The 9,777-nt window shown below is 34.8% G+C and overlaps 1 pseudogene; it reads left to right on the top strand.

Annotated features, from left to right (window-relative positions):
- The first annotated feature begins 3,772 nt into the window (after window positions 1–3,772).
- On the top strand, window positions 3,773–8,554 carry LOC149555258 (GDSL esterase/lipase At4g10955-like; annotated as a pseudogene).
- Window positions 8,555–9,777: the final 1,223 nt, after the last annotated feature.

Below are 9,777 nucleotides of genomic sequence, written 5' to 3'. Positions count from 1 at the left end.
AAATTTAAAAGAGTTAATTGTCCAACCATCTAAAGAAGCATCAAATTAATGAAAGAAGATGGATGTTAAACCCTCTATGTGTAGGAATATCACTATATAATTGAAAGATCTAGGTTATGATTAAAAATAGATAATTTAATAATAATAAGTAGGGACAAAAATATAGAAGCCTTTTTTTCAAAACTTGATTTTTTTTAGTGTAGAAAAATAAGGGAAAAATCATTTAAAAATAGAAAAAAATGATGATATTCCACCAAATGATGAAGATACTCCTATTGCCAATGATTTTAATCCATGATCCAAAAGAGTAGGATTTTAGTATTCAAGGAAACTAAACCAATTATTACAGATGAGGTAATGGTGTTTTCAAAGATTTATTTTTGAAAGGGGTGGGTTTTTTTAGAACAAGAAATAGGGTTTTGTGGAAACAACTATCAAACATGGGAAAACCAAGAGAGAGCATTCCAACGCTTAGTCATGGTCATGATATAATAATATAGGGCCTAACCTCAAAGACCTAAGTTGCATATATGCAAGTAAGGCGAGAGGATATAAAGATGAGGCCCAAGAAACTCAGAGCTAGGATATGGAATTCTATGATTACCCTCTCTATCATCATGGGTGTAATCATTCATATGGAAGCTATGGTATTAGTGTTAGGAAAGAGGAAGATAAAGAGAAATCTCTAAAATAAGATTGGTAAAGGAGACAAAGAGATAGGAGAATATGAGAGTAATGATCTTAAAATATGGTTCTTAGTAGGAGATTACGTAGATTGTGCCAAAAACTGGGGACATAAATCTTTTCCCAAGAACTAGTTTTTTCATTCTAGATATTGTAAGAATTCTATATAGCTCTGATACCATGTAAAAAATTGTCTTAGGGAAAATTCACTCAATATCAAAGAACTCAAGCACAAGCATAGAATAGACCAACAGAGTATGATCAGAATAACAATATCAAAATGAATTGATGTAATGTCATGTACTAGTACACTAGGAGTGCCCAAATATAAAGGCCTCTAAATTGGCTAGGAGTCAACATAGTGATAAGTCTCACAACTAAGCACATGTCCACTAAGAGTGGATTATCCTCCATTGAGCACAAAATTTAGTGTAATGATGAGAGGATAAGCTTAACATGGGTGTAGCACATAAAATTATGTTGTAGACACCATGTGCTAAAATAAGAGTGCTAATAACTATGTTGTCAACATGAAAACTCAATTAATTATGCAAACTCCAGTTTTGTAGATGCCATGTGTTGAATTAGAGTTGCTTACTCTAGTGTTGTCAACATGGCAACTCATATGAGTACGCAAAATCCTAAGTCTCTCACCTAAGAAATAATAAAATAATGCATTGACCTAAGTAAACTTAAGTAAGTGTAATAAGTAAACACTAATTTACACAAACACCCCCCCCCCCCCCCTTAACTGCAACTTGGGGGAATGCACTTAAGCTTATGAAAGCTAGGATGAAAAAGCATGATGGCTCCTGGCTACTAGGCCATGTTAGGTACCCATATACAAAATGCAATGAAATCTCTCATAAAGTGGAGAAAGAGGGAAAACTTTATGGGAAAAACCCCCCACCCCCCCCCCCAAAAAAAAAAAAAAAATAGAGAGATGAAAAAACAAGATGCATGGATGGATGGAGTAATCAAGAACCCCACATTTCAACATACATCAAGTATATGAAAAAGAGAAGTATGAGAAGAAGACAATCTTGAAAGAGGAAAAGGTCCCCCCCACAAGAGAGAAGAGGAAGAAAGGAGACAAGGTAGTCGCCCCCCACAAATGTAGAGTGTCGAGCAGTGATAGTGGCTCCAGTATAGAAGTCAATCCATGACTAATGAATAATGTTCCTCCTCTTTGAAAGAAACAATGTCATAGGTACAAATGAGATGATTCCCCAATGTGTATAAAGAATCTTGAAGATGAATGGAGTCTCTAAAACCTACTCAACTATCCCTGTGTCGATAGTTTCTGTTGCCCCTTCCAATACTGCTAAAAAGAACATGGTTGGATCTAGCAAGGATGGATATAGAACATATCCCAAAGAACTAACTATCTCCTCTAATGATAAAGAGACTTCCTGCAACTACTGTACATAAGGATCCACAATCATATCAACCTCAAAAGGCTGATCATGTAGAGAATGGACAAGAGGGTCAAAGTGGGCCCTCACAACAATTGAAGAAGGATCTTCTTCATCAAAGAGAAGATTGATATCATCAATGATGCCTCCCAAATCTTCTCTTTGTGACTCCACAAACAAACCTGAAATATCTATCATGAAGTCATCCACTAATGCTGGAGCTAGAAGACTAGGTGTACCATGTTGTGCTAGACTACATCGACCTATCATTATGGCAATGAATGCATGTGAAATGTGCTAATACTATGACCTCATAATGTAACTATCAGTAGAATTTGACATATCTGAATCTGTTGAATCACTATCACTCGTGTCACTATTAATTTTCATAATGCATGAAGTATTATCCTAAAAAAAGAGAAGATGAATTGCATCGATGATGTCTTCCACATCTTCAATGTGAGACTCCATGAACAACCTTGCAATGTCTGGAAGGAATGCATTTGGGATGAAGCTCAAGTAGGAAGACATGGTGTGTCTTGCTACACTAAATTAGAATCGTCTATGGTTGGAACTAGATTAGTAGTAGCAATAGGAGCATTAGGAGGTGTGATCTCATCTTGAGTTGAAGGTACCATAATTGGAGTGACAAGAGATATAATGTCCTCTAGAAATGGAGGAACTCATGGATCTCCATATGCTTCCCAAAGAGCCATCCAAACATCATGAGGAAAACTTGCCATTCTAAGAGGAGAAAAACATTCCTTACTCATACTTTTATATAGAAAGAAAAGAAGTTTATAAAGATATACCCAATTAGGATTAGGAGGCAATATCTTTGAATAGAGATAAGGAAACACTTCCTGATGTTCTCTTTGATGATCAAGTATCAAAGCACTCCATTTGTGATAGTTCCTTGTTGTCAACTTTGGTCTAACACCAAACTAACATGCGTGACAAGACTCCATGAGATCAATCAATGAACCCCCCAAAATGCAAAAAATAATCAATGCGCACCCCCCCCCCCCCCACAATGTATGATTTGGCACTTAATAGGTAGTGCATGTACAATAGGCCACTTGTCAAAATGTACAAAATGGACTTCTAATTTTGTTGTTTACAATTGCCTTTTGAGGTTCAAATTTGGCACTAAGCACCATAGCTCCAATGTACAACAATTTTGAAAAGTAATCAAAGAAATACAATGTAGAAAAGGCCCTAAGTCTAAAAGTGATATTTCTATCCACACAACCCTATAATCTGATTGCAGATCTGGAAAGTAGATGAAAAATTAAGTACTTTAACAAAAATGAAACCTAAAAATGTGTCTAGATGACCCTGTATAGAGTGTTTCAAGTTGCAAAATGCAAGATTGGATAGGCACAGTCACCAAAAAACACAATTTATGACAAATCCATGCACCAAAAATAGAAAAGAACAACACTAAAAAGTTCAAGAAACTCTCTCCAAAATCAAAAAATATTGCACCTAATTTGGAGTTTGGATTACTGAGTTATAGCCTCTCAAAGTTGGACTGTCAAATCAAAACTAAATCAGAAGAGGGGTCTAGGTAGCAAAATGCTTGGTTAAATTTGATGATCAAACATCTGTCATAGTAGTATTATTTGGCATGGAAATGACAGTCAGACGACCATCAAATTTAGGCTCATAAAATGTCAATTTCAGCAAAAAAAGTTCACTTGGCTAATGTGACAGGTATGATTGCTGACATGGCTACATGTGTACGCTTATGTGGACATCATACTGTCCTACGAGGATGCTTGGCTATTGCTGATTGGAGGTGCCACGTGGACTTTGGGTCTGACATGTGGTTGTTGATGAAGAAAATCAGTCCTGAAGTGGCTCTATCAGTTGCGTATGTGTCTGATTAGGGTGTCCATGTGAAGGCAGGAATCCATGTGACAAGATTCCATCACTGACAGAGCAGAAAGAGAACTCAGTAGGAGGACTAGCTAGGAAACTAAAGTTTGGCGAGAAGGGCAGTTGAAATGTCAACATCAAAGTTTAAATAGGGACAGCCAAAAAAGGAGATAGGGGAGTCTTCAACTAGTGCCAAGGAATGTCACCGTGCCCAGGAAACCTTTTTACTGCCAATGGGTAGTGTTGGATTTACGTGGGCTAGAAGGAGTTATTCTAAACAGCCAGTGAAATCATGGGATATATCCCACATTCATTGAGGGTGTTGATTTTGGCTCATTTAAAAATAATAGCCCACAAGTTTGAAATAACAAAGCCACCCAAGGTTGGAAATGAAGTGGCCACCAAGGTAGTGTGGCTTGCTGGATTTGTGAAGCGCGTCCAGTTGTAGGCCATAATTTGTGGCCAGAATGTGAAGCAAATGCTAGAATGTTGTCATTTGGCCAACAATACTGGAATATTCTAAAATAATAGGGAATATTCCCTATGAGGGTTGGGGTTTCACCACCTGGTTCTTGCAAAAAAAAAATTCTCAATAGGCCCTGTACATTGAAAATTTGTAGAGAAAAAATAAAATACTGATCTGAATTAAAATTAATTGCAAATCTAATAGATAATACTATATTTTCAAATCAGGCCTTCAAGTGCTAGTTTGCAAAAAAAATTCGCTCAAATTTGACTATGGCCTAGGGTAGGTGAATTTATAGTCAATTTTCATTGAATCGACATTTCAGATGCAATGGCAAGGTCCATTTTGGCTCTAGATGCTCCCAATGACTACAATACTCTAGATCTGAGTTGAGGTGTCCTCAGAGAGGTGAAGCAAGAATGGTCTCCAATGGCTATGTGAAGAGAAATTCCCTCAACTTTGATACTATGTAAGAATTTGGTATAGCTTTGATACCATGTAAGAATTTGTCTTAGGGAAAATGCACAAAATAGACCAACAAAGTATGATCATAATAACAATATCAAAATGAATTGATGTAATGTCATGTACCAGTACACTAGGAGTGCTTGAATATAAAGGCCTCTAAATTGACTAGGAGCCAGCACAGTGATAAGTCTCACAACTAAGTGCATATCCACTAAGAGTGGATTATCCTCCATTGAGCATAAAAGTTAGTGGGATGATGAGAGGATAAGCTTAACATGGGCGTAGCACGTAAAATTATGTTGTAGACACCATGTGCTAAAATAAGAGTGCTAATAACTGTGTTGTCAACATGAAAACTCACATGAGTATGTAAACTCATAAGTGTCTCACCTAAGAAATAATAAAATAATGCATTGACCAAAGTAAACTAAAGTAAGTGTAATAAGTAAATACTTATTTACACCAATAGATATTCTTTCCAACCTAATTTTCTTTTGATCTTATGCCATGCTTTTTATGTCTCCTATTTTGTTAAAAACTCTTATGACTTGGTTCCTCATTATAGTTTTTTTATTTAGGCTTAGTACTAAATTTATTTTTCTATTCTATTAATATCCCCAAGACTTGTATTCCCCATATGGAATATGACATTTTGTTTTCAATTGTTAAGGGACTTTTCTGAGCGTTTTAAGAGTTTTTTATGCTTCTAGCTAAATCTTAGTCTAGGTTTTTTTTTTTTATGATTTTTATTTGAATTGATTATGTGATGGGCTTATAGCACTTTCCCTACTTATATAATAAAAACTTAAAAAAATCATCATTTTTATTTTATTATATTTCATAATCCAACATTAATTTTCAGGGTGAATAAACTTTTCCAAATGTATTGATCTACAAGAAATAATTCATAGCACAAACAATAAGTGTATAAAATCAGTTACACTTAATTCATTAAAAGTAGTGAATATCAAGAAGTAAAAACTTATATTTATTTCATCTCTTTCTTTTCATATTGTGGATTTGACATGTTAGATGTTTTTTTAAGACTAAAAAATTATGGTATAATGACTTGTTGATTAATATATTTAACGTCAATCTGTTAGAAAATAACATTTAATCAACTTTTTTAGTTTTAGTACTAAGATACCTTACCCCTTGGAGGACTCTTTTGAGTCATAGAAACCCAACACTAGGATAACATGTAGTATCGATGTGTCTTAAATATCCTTCTCTCATGTCTAAGTTATGCTTCTCCCCTCTCTTGTTCACTAGGTAATGTGCTTGCAAAAATGTGGCATGTGAAACATCATCAAGTGTACATTAAAATAGATAACATTAAGTGACATCTAAGAAGATAATTTTGATTAAAACATCAATTGTTCATTTATATCCATCTATGCCAACATGATAATTCATTATTTAGTCATAAATATTAAATTTCAATTTATTTAATTTTTGCCCTCTTATTATGATATAAAGAATCTTTTGAACATTATAAGAACATTTAAATAAAATATATTAATTAAAATTGGTTGAGTTTCCTTAAAGATCTAGCAGCTAGAGTAAAATAGCGGAGTGCCAATAGTCCACATAGAATGTAAATTTATCTCAAGTGCCTTCCACTCTACTTTACTTCCTTGTCGTCCAGCTCTTCCTACTTAGATATTATACTTTACTTCCAACTACTTACAAGTGACAAAGACTACGATCTCAGAATTATATATGTTCTATGTAGAAGTGAGAAGGAGTATGATCTGCCTCAGAATTAAATATGCTCTGCCTAGAAGTGACAAATACCACGATCTACCTCAGAATTGAATATGTTGTATATGAAAGTAACAAATACTATCATCTGCCATGTTTTAACGCCCTACCTTTCTCTTCTTTCCATACCTGCAAACCCTCATTTAGATGAAATTGGCTGGTTATATTCTGCTATGGTGGATTCTCACATCATGTCCTACTAAACCTTGTTTATTTTGAAAAGACTCCATGCCTTTGTTATTATTTATTCTATAAGCTATTTGGTGAGATTCAATAATTCTAAAAATCTGGACTCCCCTATCATATAACAAGTACGACTTTACAGATGAAGATTCCTCAACAAAAATATAATTACTAACTTATATATGCTCATCTATCTTTTGCATCTACTCAATGAAATTTGTGACCTCACAAATTGGACTGGAATGAGTTGTGAGCTGAATAGGCATATGTAACTTCTTAAAATTTTGAACTTTCTGTTTGGGTGCACCAAATCAGAATTGTGAATAAGAATACATATTTTAATTTTGGCCAAAAAATGAGCATTTGTTATTCCACCTAAATAAGTCGAATTGGAATACATATTCCTATTTCAATTTTATTTATTTTAGAAAACATAAATTTTTGGGTCTGTGAATTCTCCAATCAAATTCTGACTGAACCAAACAAGAATAGAAATGGACAGCGAAATGGACCCTTTCCTGCATATGTTTCCTTGTTCTTTGATGAAGTTCTTTGTTGTTTGGAACTTGAGAATTTTAAAATGCTCCTTGTGTGTTTCCTTAACGTCTACTCCTTGCAGAAACGCTCTAAATAATATGTAATAGTTTGTTATTTTGATATTGATATGATTGAAGTTAGAATTAGAAAAATGATTGGTGTGCGTAATGGGTAAATGGCAGGGGAGACTCCAACGCCCTAAGGCGCATTGCTGCTTGTCTTGTGAATGTTGTATACCAACTCGAAAAGGGCAAGAAAGGGGAAGGAATAGTGAAGGATTGGTGCGACACGCTTAAATTCAAGGTAGAAGAAACCATAAATGATAAGACAATATTTGGAGCCGTTTTCAAATGGGTAGGAAGCCCCGCTTCAAATGGCATAAGAGGCGAAGCTGAAGGAAAGCCCCCCTCAGAAGTTGTTGCCTTCAGAGGTACAACTCCCTTTTATATTCTAGAAAGGACGTTAGCCCCATTTGGAAAGCAATCAATGCACGCCACAAATCAATTAAAAGAGGTGATATGGGCTTAAAATACTTGCAAAGAAGTATTAACAAGCATGGACCTCACAACATCTGGATTGCAGGCCATTCACTGGGAGCCGCCATTGCGATGGCCGCTGCAAGAAAATTGGATAAAGAAGAGCGAAAGAAGCGTATCTATTCAATCCCTCCTTTTTTTCATCAAGACTGCCCGAGTTGAAATTCTTTGAGGTGGTCGGAACAGCTTTAGCAGCTCTTAGTGATTTTTGGCGCTCCCTTCGTTTAGGTGATCCTGATTTGTTGCATTTTACCATGATAAATGATCAGAAATTGCGTCGCTTGTATGATGATTGCATTGGGATTAGTGGTTGGATACCCAACATATATGTCGGTGCTGAAGATCCCGTTTCCTGCTCTTATATCCGCTATTTCAAGGTGATGGAAGATTTATACAGCCAAACTAGCCAGACCCTTTATAAGCGCATGAAGTACCTCTTCTGTTATGAGGTAGCCGAGCACAAAACACCTTGGAATTTTATTCCCTCTGCTAAAGCGTTCGTCAGAGACACTAGCAGGCATGATATTAGTCTGTGGTGGTTGAAGAGAGTCAAAGTTGATGGTAAGGAATATGTCCCTCCAGTTGAAGCCAAGCATGAGGACCAGAAATATGCAAAGTAGAGTTTTAGATGTGTTTTTAATATCATAGGCAAGAAACCTGTCCCTCCGATGATGGAGAGGGCAATGCCTTGAAAAAATGTGCTTAATTTTCATGGCTACTAATATGTGCTACATCTAAAATTTAAGATTTCTTATATTGGAAGTAGAAACAATTTTAATATTATACAGTATTGTATGGTATAATCTCAGAGTGTTCACTTAATTTTTAATATCTTTTTATTTTATGTCGCCTGAGATGAACTTGGTAAATGATCGGAAATTTGAATGGTTAAATTTAGGTTAAATCTGAATGGTTAAATTTAGGGTTAATTTATCTTTTTAATAATGTTGATTTCACAATATATGGTAGGTAACTTAAGCAACAAGATTACTCTTTCATTTCCTAGTGCATTCTTTCACAAGGTCTTCTAATTGATTATAATTTATTTCATATTTCACATTAGATCCTAGATTAAGAAATAAGATTATATCAATTAATTTGTTGCTCATCTCCAAAGTACCATCCCATTTTGTATTATGATTGCATTTAGTACCAAAATTAGCAAGAAGATATGTTGCTTTATTTGTTTCACTATATTCATGCAATATTTTGAACTTATGAAAACTAAGGAAAATCAATTTAATTTTTTTAATGATATGTTTGATAGTTACTGAAGCCATATAAGTACCTTTAATATAAGAAAAATCAATTTAATTTTTTTAGTGAGTCCTAGACTAACCAAACATTATTGCATCCTTTTTCTTTGGCTAAAGTAATCAACTATAATGTAGTCATTGTGTGTGCCACATCGATAGATTTTAAGCCAAGTAGCATAGAAATAGACACAATAAAACCACCTCTTATCATTTCTTAGAATGCCCCCACATATAGCTTTTCCTAGAATTCCTTTTGTCACCTCATCAAACTTAGCCTTGATCCATCCAATAGAGGGAGCAGTCAAAAAGAAGTTTTCTCTTCCCTTTTTCAAGGCTTTTTTAAATCTAGCAAAATTCAATTTGTTCAGATCATCTCCATTATCATCCATAAAAACTTTTCTATTAGCCATAAGATTTTTGTTAGCATTTTTGAAAATCTTCTCTGGATGATATAAGGTTGGGTCTTCTTGTCCCCAAAAATTCTTCATTTCTCTGTTTCCAAATATTCCAAATAGCATGAGGGGCTAAAATTTTCCAAATTTGAATATAATCCTTGCTAGTGATTGGACATTACCATTGTTCAAATA

The sequence above is a fragment of the Cupressus sempervirens genome, chromosome 5 (assembly GCF_028749045.1).
Source record: "Cupressus sempervirens isolate cs-2001-9-10 chromosome 5, ASM2874904v1, whole genome shotgun sequence".
Taxonomy (NCBI): Eukaryota; Viridiplantae; Streptophyta; class Pinopsida; order Cupressales; family Cupressaceae; genus Cupressus; species Cupressus sempervirens.
The sequence above is the reverse complement of the archived record's forward strand: the minus strand, read 5'-3'. Positions and strand labels throughout refer to the sequence as shown.